Genomic DNA, 18,197 nt, shown 5'->3' with positions numbered 1-18,197 from the left:
TATTTTTAAAAGAGAGAGAAGATATAAATATATGGGATTTTTCAGCATTTAGATTGTTCTTAAAACCATGAGTATAAGACACACCATATGAGAGATTTTAAGATGGAACCCTAATAAATAACAATATTTTGCCGGGGATTGAACATTTCTTTATTTTAAAAATTAACTAAATTATTTGGTTTATTTTTTTTTGATAGGTACTATGTAGCCACGGCACAAATTCAAAAGGTAAAAAACATTTTGTATGAAAAGTTAATTTTCCTCACACCCGTTTCATCACATCTAATTCCTTTTCTCAGAGCAACCAAGTAGATTTCTAGGAATCCTTTCAGAGCTATTTTATACATATACAAACAGTAATATTATATCATTTTTTAAGTTAAAATTGTAGCATGTAAATTTACACTGCTCTGCTCTTTGCTATTTTCACTTACTATAGTTTGGCAACAATTCCACATTAATACATGTGGAATTTGCTTCACTCTTTCATTGGCTCCATTCTATGAGATAAATATGTAATTTATTTATTCAGTCTCCTATTGGTCACTAAATTAGTGATTAAATAAATGTATATATCAAAGAAATAAAATTTAAAAATTAAAATAATAAATTAAATATATTTAAAATAAAAATATATTAAAATTTAATAATATTTAAAACATTTACTTGAAAAATATATCATATACTTGAAAAATATATAATATACTTGAAATAAAAATAATGAAAAGTAAGTCAAATAAAATTGTGTGTATCAGTATTATTTTCAGTATTCAGTAGGTTATTTTAAATATATATATTTTAACATCTTTATTGGAGTATAATTGCTTTACAATGGGGTGTTAGTTTCTGCTTTATAACAAAGTGAATCAGTTATACATATACATATGTTCCCATATCTCTTCCCTCTGGCATCTCCCTCCCTCCCACCCTCCTTATCCCACCCCTCTAGCTGGTCAAAAAGCACAGAGCTGACCTCCCTCTGCTATGCGCTTGCTTCCCACTAGCTATCTATTTTACGTTTGGTAGTGTATATATGTCCATGCCACTCTCTCACTTTGTCCTAGCTTACCCTTCCCCCTCCCAATATCCTCAAGTCCATTCTCTAGTAGGTCTGTGTCTTTATTCCTGTCTTGCCACTAGGTTCTTCATGGCCTTTTTTTTTTTTTTCCCTTAGCTTCCATATATATGTGTTAGCATACTGTATTTGTTTTTCTCTGCTGACTTACTTCACTCTGTATGACAGACTCTAACTCCATCCACCTCACTACAAATAACTCCATTTTGTTTCTTTTTATGGGTGAGTAATATTCCATTGTATATATGTGCCACATCTTCTTTATCCATTCATCCGATGATGGACACTTAGGTTGCTTCCATGTCCTGGCTATTGTAAATAGAGCTGCAATGAACATTTTGGTACATGACTCTTTTTGAATTATGGTTTTCTCAGGGTATATGCCCAGTAGTGGGATTGCTGGGTCATATGGTAGTTCTATTTTTAGTATTTTAAGGAACCTCCATACTGTTCTCCATAGTGGCTGTATCAATTTACATTCCCACCAACAGTGCAAGAGGGTTCCCTTTCCTCCACACCCTCTCCAGCATTTATTGTTTCTAGATTTTTTGATGATGGCCATTCTGACTGGTGTGAGATGATATCTCATTGTAGTTTTGATTTGCATTTCTCTAATGATTAATGATGTTGAGCATTCTTTCATGTGTCTGTTGGCAATCTGTATATCTTCTTTGGAGAAATGTCTATTTAGGTCCTCTGCCCATTTCTGGATTGGGTTGTTTGTTTTTTTGTTATTGAGCTGCATGAGCTGCTTGTAAATCTTGGAAATTAATCCTTAGTCAGTTTCTTCATTTGCAAATATTTTCTCCCATTCTGAGGGTTGTCTTTTGGTCTTGTTTATGGTTTCCTGTGCTGTGCAAAAGCTTTTAAGTTTCATTAGGTCCCATTTGTTTATTTGTGTTTTTATTTCCATTTCACTAGGAGCTGGGTCAAAAGGATCTTGCTGTGATTTATGTCATATAGTGTTCTGCCTATGTTTTCCTCTAAGAGTTTCATAGTGTCTGGCCTTACATTTAAGTCTTTAATCCAATTTGAGTTTATTTTTGTGTATGGTGTTAGGGAGTGTTCTAATTTCATACTTTTACATGTACCTGTCCAGTTTTCCAAGCACCACTTATTGAAGAGGCTGTCTTTTCTCCACTGTATATGCTTGCCTCCTTTATCAAAGATAAGGTGATCATATGTGCGTGGGTTTATCTCTGGGCTTTCTATCCTGTTCCATTGATCTATGTTTCTGTTTTTGTGCCAATACCATACTGTCTTGATTACTGTAGCTTTGTAGTATAGTCTGAAGTCAGGGATCCTGATTCCTCCAGCTCCATTTTTCGTTCTCAAAATTGCTTTGGCTATTCGGGGTCTTTTGTGTTTCCATACAAATTGTAAAATTTTTTGTTCCAGTTCTGTGAAAAATGCCAGTGGTAGTTTGATAGGGATTGCATTGAATCTGTAGATTGCTTTGGGTAGTAGAGTCATTTTCACAATGTTGATTCTTCCAATCCAAGAACATGGTATATCTCTCTGTCTATTTGTATCATCTTTAATTTCTTTCATCAGTTTCTTATAGTTTTCTGCATACAGGTCTTTTGTCTCCTTAGGTAGGTTTATTCCTAGATATTTTATTCTTTTTGTGGCAATGGTAAATGGGAGAGTTTTCTTAATTTCACTTTCAGGTTTTTCATCATTAGTGTATAGGAATGCAAGGGATTTCTGTGCATTAATTTTGTATCCTGCTACTTTACCAAATTCATTGATTAGCTCTAGTAGTTTTCTGGTAGCATCTTTAGGATTCTCTATGTATAGTATCATGTCATCTGCAAACAGTGACAGCTTTACTTCTTCTTTTCCGATTTGGATTCCTTTTATTTCTTTTTCTTCTCTGATTGCTGTGAGTAAAACTTCCAAAACTATGTTGAATAATAGTGGTGAGAGTGGTCAACCTTGTCTTGTTCCTGATCTTAGTGGAAATGTTTTCAGTTTTTACCATTGAGGACGATGTTGGCTGTGGGTTTGTCATATATAGCCTTTATTATGTTGAGGAAAGTTCCCTCTATGCCTACTTTCTGCAGGGCTTTTATCATAAATGGATGTTGAATTTTGTTGAAAGCTTTCTCTGAATCTATTGAGATGATCATATGGTTTTTCTCCTTCAGTTTGTTAATATGGTGTATCACGTTGATTGATTTGCATATATTGAAGAATCCTTGCATTCCTGGAATAAACTCCACTTGATTATGGTGTATGATCCTTTTAATGTGCTGTTGGATTCTGTTTGCTAGTATTTTGTTGAGGATTTTTGCATCTTTGTTCATCAGTGATATTGGCCTGTAGTTTTCTTTCTTTGTGACATCTTTGTCTGGTTTTGGTATCAGGGTGATGGTGGCCTTGTAGAATGAGTTGGGGAGTGTTCCTCCCTCTGCAATATTTTGGAAGAGTTTGAGAAGGATAGGTGTTAGCTCTTCTCTAAATGTTTGATAGAATTTGCCTGTGAAGCCATCTGGTCCTGGGCTTTTGTTTGTTGGAAGATTTTTAATCACAGTTTCAAGTGATTTGGGGTGTCTTTTCACTCTAAGAGGAATTAATGCTCATTGAACAGCTATTATGTGATGGCATGATGCATATTGCATTTGAGGAATTAACCATCCCCAAAAAAGTCATGGCATATCTTAATATTATTATTTTCACTTTATATGTGAGAAAATGAAATATCAGAGAGGTTAACATGTCTAAGGTTATAGGTCTAAAATGCTGCAAAATCGAGTTTTGAATCCAAATCTGCCTTATACAAAAATCAGAATGTTGTTTTGATTCTATATTGTTTCTGTATACATCTAATAATTCTACATTTGCAATCAAGCTGCCTAGAGTATCAATCAATGAAAGTACATCAAATATTTATGCATGTACAGAATTTTGGTTAATATTCTAACGAAAAGTTTAACTTTTTATTTCAAGAAAATACTAACTATGAATCCAGAAAATGGGTTTCATGTCTGTGAACCCCTACTTAACTTGTATTGTTACGTAGTACCTGGTCACAGGGACAGTCTTAAAGGTCAGGAAGTAATAATTATAGTATGTAATCATTCAATTTATAAAGTACCTGTCAGTTCAGTTATATCATAAACAAATGGGCAAGCATTATTATTTTCTTTTTACAGTTGATAACATTCAGGATTGCTCAGCTGTGATTCAAACCTACATCATTTGATTCTAAGTTCTGTGCTTTTTCCTACCACACCCTTTGGAACGTAACTGAAAGAAAATTCTCTTACACATCCCCTCCCCATGTACAAGGTAACTATCGTCACTCACTACAATTAGAAAACCACTGTTTTGTGCACAAAGTTATGATATTTCTATCAGAAAGTGCATAGACTTTTAAAAATATTTTAACATCTTTATTGGAGTATAATTGCTTTACAATGTTGTGTTATTTTCTGCTGTAAAACAAAGTGAATCAGCTATATGTATATATATATCCCTATATCCCATTCCACTTGTGTCTCCCTCCAACCCTCCCTATCCCACCCCTCTAGGTGGTCACAAAGCACCAAGCTGATCTCCCTGTGCTATGCAGCTGCTTCCCACTAACTATCTATTTTACATTGGGTAGTGTATATATGTCCATGCCACTCTCTCACTTCGTCCTAGCTTACCCTTCACCCTCCCCGTGTCCTCAAGTCCATTCTCTACTTCTGCTTCTTTATTCCTGTCCCGACCCTAGGTTCATCAGAACCATTTTTTTTTTTCTTAGATTTCATATATATGTGTTAGCATATGGTATTTGTTTTTCTCTTTCTGATTTACTTCACTCTGTATGACAGACTATAGGTCCATCCACCTCACTACATATAACTCAATTTCGATTCTTTTTATGGCTGAGTAATATTCCATTTTATATATGTGCCACATCTTCTTTATCCATTCATATGTCAGTGGACACTTAGGTTGTTTCCATGTCCTGGATCTTCTAAATAGTGCTGCAGTAAACATTGAGGTACATGACTCTTTTTGAATTATGGTTTTCTCAGGGTATATGCCCAGTAGTGAGATTACTGGGTTGTATGGTAGTTCTATTTTTAGTGTTTTAAGGAATTTCCATACTGTTCTCCATAGCAGCTGTATCAATTTATATTCCCACCAAAAGTGCAAGAAGGTTCCCTTTTCTCTACACCCTCTCCGGCATTTATTGTTTGTAGAATTTTTGATGATGACCATTTTGACTGGTGTGAGGTGATACCTCATTGTAGTTTTGACTTGCATTTCTCTAATGACTAGTGATGTTGAGCATCCTTTCATGTGTGTGTTGGCAATCTGTATATCTTCTTTGGAGAAATGTCTGTTTAGGTATTCTGCCCATTTTTGGATTGGGTTGTTTGTTTTTTTGATATTGAGCTGCATGAGCTGCTTGTATATTTTGGAGATTAATCCTTTGTCAGTTGCTTCATTTGCAAATATCTTCTGCATTCTGAGGGTTGTCTTTTTGTCTTGTTTATGGTTTCCTTTGCTATGCAAAAGCTTTTAAGTTTCATTAGATCCCATTTGTTTACTTTTGTTTTGATTTCCAATTATGTAGGAGGTGGGTCAAAAAGGATCTTGCTGTGATATATGTCATAGAGTGTTCTGCCTATGTTTTCCTCTAAGAGTTTATACTCTCTGGCCATACATTTAGATGTTTAATCCATTTTGAGTTTATTTTTGTGTATGGTGTTAGGGAGTGTTCTAATTTAATTCTTTTACATGTGGCTGTCCAGTTTTCCCAGCAGCACTCATTGAAGAGGCTGTCTTTCCTCCATTGCACATTCTTGCCTCCTTTACCAAAGATAAGGTGACCATATGTGTGTGGGTTTATCTCTGGGCTTTCTATCCTGTTCCATTGATCTATATTTCTATTTCAATGCCAGTACCATACTCTCTTGATTACTGTAGCTTTGTAGTATAGTCTGAAGTATGGGAGTCTGATTCTTCTAGCTCCGTTTTTCTTTCTCAAGATTGCTTCAGCTATTTGGGGTCTTTTGAGTTTCCATACAAATTGTGAAATTTTTTGTTCTAGTTCTGTGAAAAATGCCACTGGTAGTTTGATAGAGATTGCATTGAATCTGTAGATTGCTTTGGGTAGTAGAGTCATTTTCACAATGTTGATTCTTCCAATCCACGAACATGATATATCTCTCCATCTGTTTGCATAATCTTTAATTTCTTTCATCAGTTTCTTATAGTTTTCTGCATACAGGTCATTTGCCTCCTTAGGTAGGTTTATTCCTAGGTATTTTATTCTTTGTGTTGCAGTGGTAAATGGGAGTGTTTCCTTAATTTCTCTTTCAGATTTTTCATCATTAGTGTGTAGGAATGCAAGAGATTTCTGTGTGTTAATTTTGTATCCTGCTACTTTACCAAATTCACTGACTAGCTATAATATTTTTCTGGTAGCATCTTTAGGATTCTCTATGTATAGTGTCATGTCATCTGCAAAGTGACAGTTTTAATTCTCCTTTTCTGATTTAGATTCCTTTTATTTCTTTTCCTTCTCTGATTGCTGGCTAAAACTTCCAAAACTATGTTGAATATTTGTGGTGAGATTGGGCAACCTTGTCTTGTTCCTGATCTTAGAGGAAATGGTTTCAGTTTTTCACCGTTGAAAATGATGTTGGCTGTGATTTGTCATATATGGCCTTTATTATGTTGAGGTAAGTTCCCTCTATGCCTACTTTCTAGAGAGCTTTTATCATAAATGGGTATTGAATTTTGTTGAAAGCTTTTTCTGCATCTATTGAGATGATCATGTTGTTTTTATCCTTCACTTTGTTATCATGGTGTATCACACTGATTGATTTGCAAATATTGAAGAATCCTTGAATTCCTGGGATAAACCTCACTTGATCATGGCGTATGATCCTTTTAATGTGCTGTTGGATTGTGTTAGCTAGTATTTTGTTGAGGATTCTTGCATCTATGTTCATCAGTGATATTGGTCTGTAGTTTTCTTTTTTTTGTGACATCTTTGTCTGGTTTCAGTATCAGGGTGATGATGGCCTCGTGGAATGACTTTGGGAGTGTTCCTCCCTCTGCTATATTTTGGAAGAGTGTGAGAAGTTTAGGTGTTAGCTCCTCTCTAAATGTTTGATAGAATTCGCCTGTGAAGCCATCTGGTCCTGGGCTTTGTTTGTTGGAAAATTTTTAATCACAGTCTCAGTTTCAGTGCTTGTGATTGGTCTGTTTATATTTTCTATTTCTTCCTGGTTCAGTCTCAGAAGGTTGTGCATTTCTAAGAATTTGTCCATTTTTTCCAGGTTGTCCATTATATTGGCATATAGTTGCTTGTAGTAATCTCTCATGATCCTTTGTATTTCTTCAGTGTCAGTTGTTACTTCTCTTTTTTCATTTCTAATTCTGTTGATTTGAGTCTTCTCCCTATTTTTATTGATGAGTCTGGCTAATGGTTTATCAATTTTGTTTATCTTCTCAAAGAACCAGCATTTAGTTTTATAGATCTTTGCTATTGTTTCCTTCATTTCTTTTTCATTTATGTCTGATTTGATCTTTATGATTTCTTTCCCTCGGCTAACTTTGTGTTTTTTTTGTTCTTCTTTCTCTAATTGCGTTAGTTGTTAGGTTAAGTTGTTTGTTTGAGATATTTCTTGTTTCTTGAGGTAGGATTTTATTACTATAAACTTCCCTCTTAGAACTGCTTTTGTTACATCCCATAGGTTTTGGGTCATCGTGTATTCATTGTCATTTTTTTTCCAGGTAATTTTTGATAACCTCTTTGATTTCTTTAGTGATCTCTTGGTTATTTAATAGTGTGTTGTTTAGCTTTCATGTGTTTGTATTTTTTACATTTTTTTTCCTGTAATTCATATCTAGTCTCATAGTGTTGTGGCCGGAAAAGGTACTTGATGTGATTTCAATTTTCTTAAACTTACCAAGGCTTGTTTTGTGACCCAAGATATGATGTATCCTGGAGAATGTTCCATGAACACTTGAGAAGAAAGTGTATTCTGTTGTTTTTGGATGGACTGTCCTATAAATATCAATTAAGTCCATCATGTTTAATGCATCATTTAAAGCTTGTATTTCCTTATTTATTTTCATTTTGGATGATCTGTCCATTGGTGAAAGTGGGGTTTTAAATTCCCCTACAATGATTTTGTTACTGTCGATTTTCCCTTTTATGACTGTTAACATTTGCCTTATGTATTGAGATGCTCCTATGTTAGGTGCATAAATATTTACAATTGTTATATCTTCTTTTTGGATTGATCCCTTGATCATTATGTAGTGTCCTTCTTTGTCTCTTGTAATAGTCTTTATTTTAAAGTCAATTTTGTCTGATATGAGTAATGCTACTCCAGCTTTCTTTTGATTTCCATTTGCATAGAATATCTTTTTCCATCCCCTCACTTTCAGTCTGTATGTGTCCCTAGGTCTGAAGTGGGTCTCTTATAGACAGCATATATACCGGTATTGTTTTTATATACATTCAGCCAGTCTATGTCTTTTGGTTGGAGCATTTAATCCATTTACATTTAAGGTAATTATCGAAATTTATGTTCCTATTACCATTTTCTTAATTGTTTTGGGGTTTTGTTTTGTTTTGTTTTGTTTTTTAGATTATTATTTATTTATTTATTTATTTATTTTTTGGCTGCGTTGGGTCTTCGTTTCTGTGAGAGGGCTTTCTCCAGTTGTGGCAAGCGGGGGCCACTCTTCATCGTGGTGCGCAGGCCTCTCACTATCATGGCCTCTCTTGTTGCGGAGCACAGGCTCCAGACACGCAGGCTCAGTAGTTGTGGCTCACGGGACTAGTTGCTCCACGGCATGTGGGATCTTCCCAGACCAGGGCTCAAACCCGTGTCCCCTGCATCGGCAGGCAGATTCTCAACCACTGCACCACCAGGGAAGCCCTGGGTTTGTTTTTTGTAGGTCTTTTCCTTCTCTTGTGTTTCCTGCCTAGAGAAGTTCCTTTAACATTTGTTGTAACGCTGGTTAAGTGGTGGTGAATTCTCTTAGGTTTTGCTTGTCTTTAAAGGTTTTCATTTCTCCTTCGAATCTGAATGAGATCCTTGCCGGGTAGAGTAATCTTGGTTGTATGTTTGTCCCTTTCATCACTTTAAGTATGTGCTGCCACTCCCTTCTTGTTTGCAGAGTTTCTGCTGAAAGATCAGCTGTTAACCTTATGGGGATTCCCTTGTATGTTATTTGTTGAGTTTCCCTTGCTGCTTTTAATATTTTTCTTTGTATTTTTTTTTGATCGTTTGATTAATATGTGTCTTGGCGTGTTTCTCCTTGGATTTATCTTCTATGGGACTCTCTGATCTTCCTGGACTTGACTGACTATTTCATTTCCCATATTAGGGAAGTTTTCAAGTATAATCTCTTCAAATATTTTCTGTCCCTTTCTTTTTTCTCTTCTTCTTCTGGGACCCCTGTAATTCGAATGTTGCTGTGTTTAATGTTGTCCCAGAAGTCCCTGAGACTGTCCTCAGTTCTTTTCATTCTTTTTTCTTTATTCTACTCTGCAGTAGTTATTTCCACTATATTATCTTCCAGGTCACTTATCCGGTCTTCTGCCTCAGTTATTCTGCTATTGATTCCTTCTAGAGAATTTTTAATTTAATTTATTGTGTTATTCATCATTGTTTGTTTGCTCTTTAGTTCTTCTAGGTCCTTGTTAAACATTTCTTGTATTTTCTCCATTCTATGTCCAAGATTTTGGATCATCTTTACTATCATTACTCTGAATTTTTTTTCATGTACACTGCCTATTTCCTCTTCATTTGTTTTTTCTGGTTAGTTTTTACCTTGCTCCTTCATCTGTTGCATATTTCTCTGTCTTCTCATTTTGTTTAGCTTACTGTGCTTGGGGTCTCCTTTTCCCAGGCTGCAGGTTTGTAGCCCACACTCTTTTTGGTGTCTGCCCCCAGCAGGTGAGGTTGGTTCAGTGGCTTGTGTAGACTTCCTGGTGGAGGGGACTGGTGCATTTTTTCTGGTGGGTGGGGCTGGTCTTACCTTTCTGGTGGGCAGGGCCTTGTCCGATGGTGTGTTTTTGGGTGTCTGTGAACTTAGTATGATTTTAGACAGCCTCTCTGCTAATGGGTGAGGTTTTGTTCCTATGTTGCTAGTTGTTTGGCATGGGACAACCAGCACTGGATCTTGCTGGCTCTTGGGTGGAACTGGGTCTTAGCATTGGGACAGAGATCTCTTGGAGAGCTCTCACCGATTGATACTACAAGGGGCCAGGAGGTCTCTGGTGGTCCAGTGTCCTGAACTCGGCTCTCCCACCTCAGAGGCTCAGGCCTGACACCCACCTGGAGCACTAAGGCCCTGTCAGCACATGGCTCAGAATAAAAGGGAGAAAAAAAGAAAGAAAAAAAAATAAATTTAAAAATAAATTATTTTAAAATAATAATAATAATAAAAAGAAGAGAGCAACCAAAGCAATAAACAAATCCACCGGTGATAACAAGTGCTAAACACTAAACTAAGATAAACATAAAAATCAGAAACAAATCAGTTGCAGACAGCAAACCCCAAGTCTTCAGTTGCTCCCAAGGTCCACAGCCTCAATTTTGGGGTGATTCATTGTTTATTCAGGTATTCTTTAAATGCAGGGTTAATCAAGTTGATTGTGGGGATTTAATTTGCTGCTCCTGAGGCTGCATGGAGAAATTTCCCTTTCTCTTCTTTGTTCACACAGCTCCTGGGGTTTAGCTTTGGTTTTGGCCCCACCTCTGCCTGTAGGTCGCCCTCAGACATCTGTTCCCACCAAGACAGGATGGGGTTAAAGCAGTGGCTGATTAGGGGGTCTTGCTCACTCATGCCGGGGGGAGGGAGGGGTACAGTAGTTATAATTGGAATGCGGGGTGAGCCTGCAGTGGCAGAGGCTGGCATGAGTTTGCAACAGCCTGAACGCACTGTGTGTTCTCGTGGGGAACTTGTCCCTGGATCATGGGACCCTGGCAGTGGCGGGCTGCACAGGCTCCCGGGGGGGGGGGGGTGGAGATAGTGACCTGTACTTGCACACAGGCCTCTTGGTGGTTGCAGCAGCAGCCTTAGCATCTCATGCTCATCTCTGGAGTCCAAGCTGATAGCCGTGGCTTGTGCCATCTCTGTAGCTCGTTTAGGTGGTGCTCTGAATCCCCTCTTCTCGTGAACCCTGAAACAATGGTCTCTTGACTCTTAGGCCGGTCCAGACATTTTCCCAGACTCCCTCCGCACTAGCTGTGGTGCACTAGCCCCCTCAGGCTGTCTTCATGCAGCCAACCCCAGTCCTCTCCTTGGGATCTGAATTCCCAAGCCCGAGCTTCAGCTCCCAGCCCCATCCACCCCAGGGGGGTGAGCAGACAAGCCTCTTAGGCTGGCAAGTGCTGGTCATCACTGATCCTCTGTGTGGGAATCTCTCCGCTTTGCCCTCTGCACCCCTGTTGCTGCACTCTCCTCCGTGGCTCTGAAGCTTCGCCCCCACCCACCTCCCATCTCCACCGGTGAAGGGGCTTCCTAGTATGTGGAAACTTTTCCTCCTTCACAGCTCCCTCCCAGAGGTACAGGTCCTGTCCCTATTCTTTTGCCTGTATTTTTTCTTTTATCTTTTGCCCTACCCAGGTACATGAGGATTTTCTTGCCTTTTGGGAAGTCTGAGGTCTTCTGCCAGCTTTCAGTAGGTGTTCTGTAGGCATTGTTCCACATGTAGATGTATTTTTGATGTATTTGTGGGGAGGAAGGTAATCTCCACATCTTACTCCTCCACCATCTTGAAGGTCTCCCCATGCATTGACTTTCTAACAGACAGCTCTGAGCTTAAATCTCCACTCTGCCACCTCTTGGTGCCTTGGAGAAAATAATGTCTGAGTTTCAATTTTTCCTCATCTACACTGTGTAAGGATCCAGTTCTAAGGGATCCAGACTCCCTAGGCCCACCTCACCACCACACCAGCAGCTTCCAAGGAGCTGGAAATGGAGCAGGGGTTTTTATGCCTGGTGGGAACTGCCCAAATGTTCCACTTTCCAGTTTAAAGAAATTGCTCCTCTCTCTCATGCTTCCCTCAAATCCTTTTCCTTTCTCCTCTTAGTTGAAGACACCTGGCATAACCTTCTCAAATGATCTTAGGTTTTCCCAAGGTTGGAAAGAGATGTTGCCTTCAAGCAAGTAGCTTTTGATTATAGTCCTGAAGGCACATCTGAGACTAGGTAACACAGTTCTTGGCAAGGTCAGAGGAAACTATAGAACAGAAACCACAATTTTACATCTCAATATACTATCTTGTGACATATACTCTTTATAGAACTATATGTACGTATTCTTTTGCAGGCACTGTGTTAAGTATATTTACATACATATTGTTCTATAGATACATATATTTACATATATTGAATCATGAAGATTTATGGATATTTATGTAAAATGTGCAGTACACACTGGTTCCTTTTTATACAGAGACTGTGCTAATCCCTCAGTATAAATAAGTACAGTTGTCCCTCAGTATCTGTAGGTGATTGGTTCCAGGACTCCCTGCAGATGCTAAAATCCGTGGATGCTCAAGTCCCTTACATAAAACAGTTTAGTATGTATATACACTTGTCCTTACAACCTTGACAGCAGGCCCTGGGAGAGATGAAAAACAGAGGACTCCAGGGGACTTGAGGGCTTCTATGACCTCAGGCTGAGCTCCAAGGCCAAGGAAGAAAATAGCCCTATGCCCTCATTGTATAGATTTTAGGGTAGATCCCTCTAAGGGGTTCTGGTTCCTATCCTTGAAGAATATTTCTCTAAAATCCCTTATGCCCCATTCGTTCTATCCGTACACATTCTCCTGCTCCTTTTGAAAGTTGTATGACCTGGGAACCTAGTTTCTTGTTCCTATACCATGGAGGGAAACCGGCTTGTGCCTAAGGGGAGGGCACTGTCTTTTGTGAGCTTCTGTATAGAATCCATGCCAGGCCCAGACCCCCACAGAATCTCGTTGGAAGTGACAGGCTATGGCTATGGCTATCTCTGTACTTTACATTACATTGAATTTAATTGGTGAAGGACAGATAATAATAAAAACAATAAAGCTAACTCTTCCTTAGCACTTTCTGTGGCAGAAAATGTTCTAGTTATATGTGATTTATTTGGTAAATAAATAAATATAGAATGAATGAATGAATAAATGAATGAATGAAACCTAACTAATACATACTTATATTTTGGTGTATGGATGGCTTGAGAGCCCTTCACTTTCATCAGCTCCCAGGGCTCAGCAGAAGACCCTCCAAGAGAGCTTATTAAAAGATACTCCAGCCAACTGTGCGACCACAGGTCCCTTAAGTGTCTCTCCACTCACCTTTCCAACAAGGCCAGTGGATGTTCCTTATGCCAATGGATGTTCCTTATGCCAACAAGATCTCTTGCCAGTGCTAAAAGGTATCAGAAATAAAAGAGGCATGCTTATATGAGTAGCAAAAGGGGACTTTGATTTAATTTGTTTTAGCCATTAATAAATTTCTGGATAAATTGACTGGAAAGTATATACTTGTATTTTAATCTTATTTTTCCAGTTGTCTTCCATACTAATTGTGGAGGTATGTGCCTACATAAATGTTCCTTGGTATAATATAAATTACACCTAAGATTTTAACAGATACTTGAAGAAATGATCATTTATACAACATCAGGCTGCATCTATGTCATGAGAGAATTAACCCCCTAGAGCCAAATTGGTGTCTGATTGTTTTTGCAATTCCTAGCATGTAGCCTGATGCCTTCTATACCATACGTGTTAAGTAAATGGGAGTAAATTAAGTCTACATGCATTCAATTTTTTATACAAAAGTCAAGGAAATAGTTAACTAACGTGTTCTTGTCCACATATACGATAGCAACCTGATAATTATAATTTTGCAGAGTTCATAATGATTCCTTGGGTTTAACCATTTCAGCCCTCTTAGTGACTCTGATTCCTTTTAGGCTTGCCAATTAAAAGAACTCTTTCTGAAAGAAGAAACACTCTCAAAAAGTGTTAATGTGCCACTTTTTCTATTATATTGAACTTAACCTACAATTTTCCATATCAAGCAAATTTGTGTAAATCCAGTAAGCCCTGGAAAAAGGTCAAGGACATAAGCACAGGTAAAACACTGGCCCTCCTTTCAACAACTTACCTTCCATTAAGAGAGTGAAGTCAAGGTGAGGAAAATATGAAAAGTCCTTTAAGGAAGTATAATGTTCTATGAAAATTCATAGTAGAACTATCTCACAGAGCAAGGAAAGAGAAAACTTTGTGAATGAAGTAACATTTGAACTGGACTTTGAAGAATAAGTAGAATTGTATTAAGTAGAAAGAGAGGGGAATAAAAAGTATGATAAGGTAGGGGAACAAGTTTCAAGGCACATTCGGGAAATAATGTAATTCAGTTTGTTTGGAGGAGTGGGAAGTGAAGCTCAGAAGTCATTTTTAGTCATTTTTAAACATGGCAGGTTCTGAGTGTTACAACTGGTAAATATTTGCTTTGGTAGGTAATGTAAACCACTGAAGGATTTTTTCATAAAATTAATTATATGCCTTTATTGTACTTACTGTGTTCCAGTCATTGTATTAATATACTGTACATGGATTATCTTATTTCAATCTCAGAAAAACCATCTGAGGGCATGCTGTTATTATTTCTATTTTTCAGATGAGAAAATCAAGATACAAGAAGATTAATAGGTCATTTAGCTATTAGTTGGCAGAGCAGGCATTTGAACCAGAGTCTGTGGTTTAGGAAGCTCTGCACTAGATAAGAAGTAGGAAAGTGAGGAATAGGAGTACTAGTTAAAAGAAAATGATACCAGATAGGTCCAAATGTAGATGCCCTGGTGGCAGTTGAAACTGAGATAGGAGTTCAAGAAAAAATTAGGGCCAGAATTTAGGGTGGATGAGGATGTTGGCTGAAGTCATAGAAGTAGATGAAACTGTCCTGGCAAAAAAAAGTGACCAGAGATTAAAGATGAGAACTCAGAGTGGGACCTTAGTGAATGACTTGATTCAGGAGGAGGGAAAAGGAAGAGATGCCAGCAAAGGAGAAAAAGTAATCAGAAAGGTATAAGGAGATAAAGCAAAGTGCAGAAACTCCCAAGCCAGGAAAAGAAGAATTTCCAAGACTGAGCATCAAATACCAGAAAGGATCAATGAGAATGTGAACTGAGAAAAAGCCATTTGACTTGGTGGTGGGAATTAGTAGTAACCATTGAGAGTTCAGTGGAAGGGGTGAAAGTCAAGTTTAAGCTTAGTCATAAGATTGATGGTAAAAAGAAGAGTAGCAGGTTGAAAAATACTTATCACTGGGGTCATCAATCTATTTCACTGCAGAGTTGTTCATAGGATGAGGAAAAAGATCTGTACCAAAGGAAACATGCTTGTGGAAGAGAGAAGGACTGAACTCACAAAGGGGAGATGTCAGCTTAAGCAAAAATGGACTGTGGTGTCTCATTGGCTGTTTCAACAAAAATTTTCTACTAGAACTAAAAAATGCATCCCAAAGTCAAGTATATAAAGATGTTTACATGGTATAATGTTTTGTATTAAGAGCTGAGTCACCTGATTTTGTAACCAAAGATCTAATTTCAAGATTCTACCTCCAGAATTACCAAAGCAATCCTGAGGAAAAAGAGCAAAACTGGAAGCATAACCTTCCCAGATTTCAGACAATACTACAAAGCTACAGTTATTAAAACAGCTTGGTATTGGCACAAAAACAAACATATGGATCGATGGAACAGAATAGAGAGCCCAGAAATAAACCCCCACACCTATGGTCAATTAATCTTCAACAAAGGAGGCAAGAATATACAATGCAGAAAAGACAGTCTCTTCAGTAAGTGGTGCTGGGAAAACTGGACAGCCACATGTAAATAAATGAAGTTATAACACACCATCACATTATACACAAACCTATTGTATAGCACAGGGAACTATATTCAATATCTTATAATAACCTATAATGGAAAAGTATATGAAAAAGAATATACACATATATGTGTATAACTGAATCACTTTGCTGTACACCAGAAACTAACACAAAATAGTAAATCAAGTATACTTCAACAACAACAACAACAACAAAAACCCACAAAGATTCTATCTCTACCACTTGCTAGTGGGACACCCTGAATTAGAGACTTAATCTTGGAAAGTTGCCACAGTTTCTTAATCTATGAAGTAGAAATAATAGTATCTGCCCTATTACACAGGATTATTGTGAAGATAAAATAGTCATGTATGTTAAAGTCGTTGAGGGCTCACTAAATGTTAAATGCTATTTCTTTTGCTCAGCACTTATAAGTGTTGACTGACTCAGAAAACCAGCTGTCATCGCAATAAATTATAATTGGGGCATGAGTAGTTGAGAATTAAAAAGAACTGGATAAAAAGCTAGTGAGTTTAGTGAACATTTTACTTTTTCAAAAGAAAAATAATAATAGAAAAAAGTTCTGAAGGCAACAAAGGTGTATACATCAGAGACTCCCAAACAAGCAAGCAAGTCATGGTCTGGGCATTGTCTCATCATCAAAATCTCATAGAGGTGTCCTGAGCTTCCTCACACATCCTAAATCCATATCGCAGACTTGAGTGCTGGGAGAGAATGGTTCCAACGTGTCTGGGCTGAGCCATGGTACAAGCAGCACTTATGCCCTGCAGGACACTTGGTTTGAACTTCCTTAGAGAAGTGCTACAGCTGCAAAAGTCTGTAGGCTACTCTCAAGTATGTGTTCCTGGTGAGCATTTTCCAGACTGTTTAATAAAATATTTAGATGGAGAAGTATTATTGGTAAACAAATTAAAATGCTCAAAATAATCGGTGAATAAATGCCTATAGCATGATGTGCAAATAGCCAAAACTAAATGTGCAGCACTTCATTCAAAATCTCCACTCAATGGATATGTCCAGATTTTGCCTATGATATTTTAAATAATTTTAATCTTAGGAGAATGAAATAAATAAAAATCTAACCATGGGTATGAGACTTTTTGCAGACAATTGAGCCTTCCAAGAAATGCTCTTTTATTTGTGTCATTTAGTATCTATTTATTCATTCATTTCTTTATTAGTTTATTCAACAATCATTTGTAAATACCTACTATGCTGAGGTAGTAACTATAAGCTACAATTTTATTAATTTTGGTAAAGAAGTAAAGGTTATTGAGTGGTAGCTTTAAGAGGAAGATTCTTTCATCTCTGAGGGGCAGGGTGGTGGCATAGAGACATTATTGTAGACATGACATGACGTTAGACAGCCTAGCATCTCACAACATCATCTCTCTGTTAGGGAGGCAAAGTTTCTATATCCAGAGTGTGTGTGTCATGTCTCTTGACAAGAGCACCATGAAGACTGCTAGGAGGTGGACTGGAGTTCCACAGACACATGTCAGTAAGTGACTTGGGGCTGATGTGTCAATCATTTCTACCTGGCGGGTAAACACGAGGACTGAGGTAGTCAAAGGCGCAAAGTGTCTGTTAAGCGTCTGGCATACAGTGGTTATCCAAAAAACCACCATGTGGTCATATGTAGGGAAAATATTTTGGGTTGGATAAATCTTTCCCTCATGTTACTCCCAAAACAAAACAGCATTAAATATTTAAAGTTTCTGGCTAAAGGCCATTTCAAGACATGTAGGACCAAAAAAAGAAAAAAGAAAAAAAGAAAAAAAGTAAAAAGAAAAGAAAGAAAAAAGAAAACATATCTAACACTCAAATTGAATTATAAAATTAAAAACTGAATCACTTTGCTGTACACCTGAAACTAACACAACGCTGTTAATCAACTGTATTCCAACATAAAATAAAAAGTTAAGAAAGAGCTGGGGCTTCCCTGGTGGCGCAGTGGTTAGGAATCTGCCTGCCAATGCAGGGGACACGGGTTCGTGCCCCGCTCTGGGAAGATACCACATGCCGCGGAGCGGCTAGGCCCGTGAGCCACAACTACTGAGCCTGCACGTCTGGAGCCTGTGCTCCGCAACCGGAAAGGCCGTGACAGTGAGAGGCCCGCGCACCGCAATGAAGAGTGGCCCCCGCTCGCCGCAACTGGAGAAAGCCCTTGCACAGAAACGAAGACCCAACACAGCCAAAAATAAATAAATTAATTAATTAATTTAAAAAACAA

Source organism: Balaenoptera borealis (assembly GCF_965194805.1).
Source record: "Balaenoptera borealis genome assembly, chromosome: 11".
Classification (NCBI taxonomy): domain Eukaryota; kingdom Metazoa; phylum Chordata; class Mammalia; order Artiodactyla; family Balaenopteridae; genus Balaenoptera; species Balaenoptera borealis.
The sequence above is the reverse complement of the archived record's forward strand: the minus strand, read 5'-3'. Positions refer to the sequence as shown.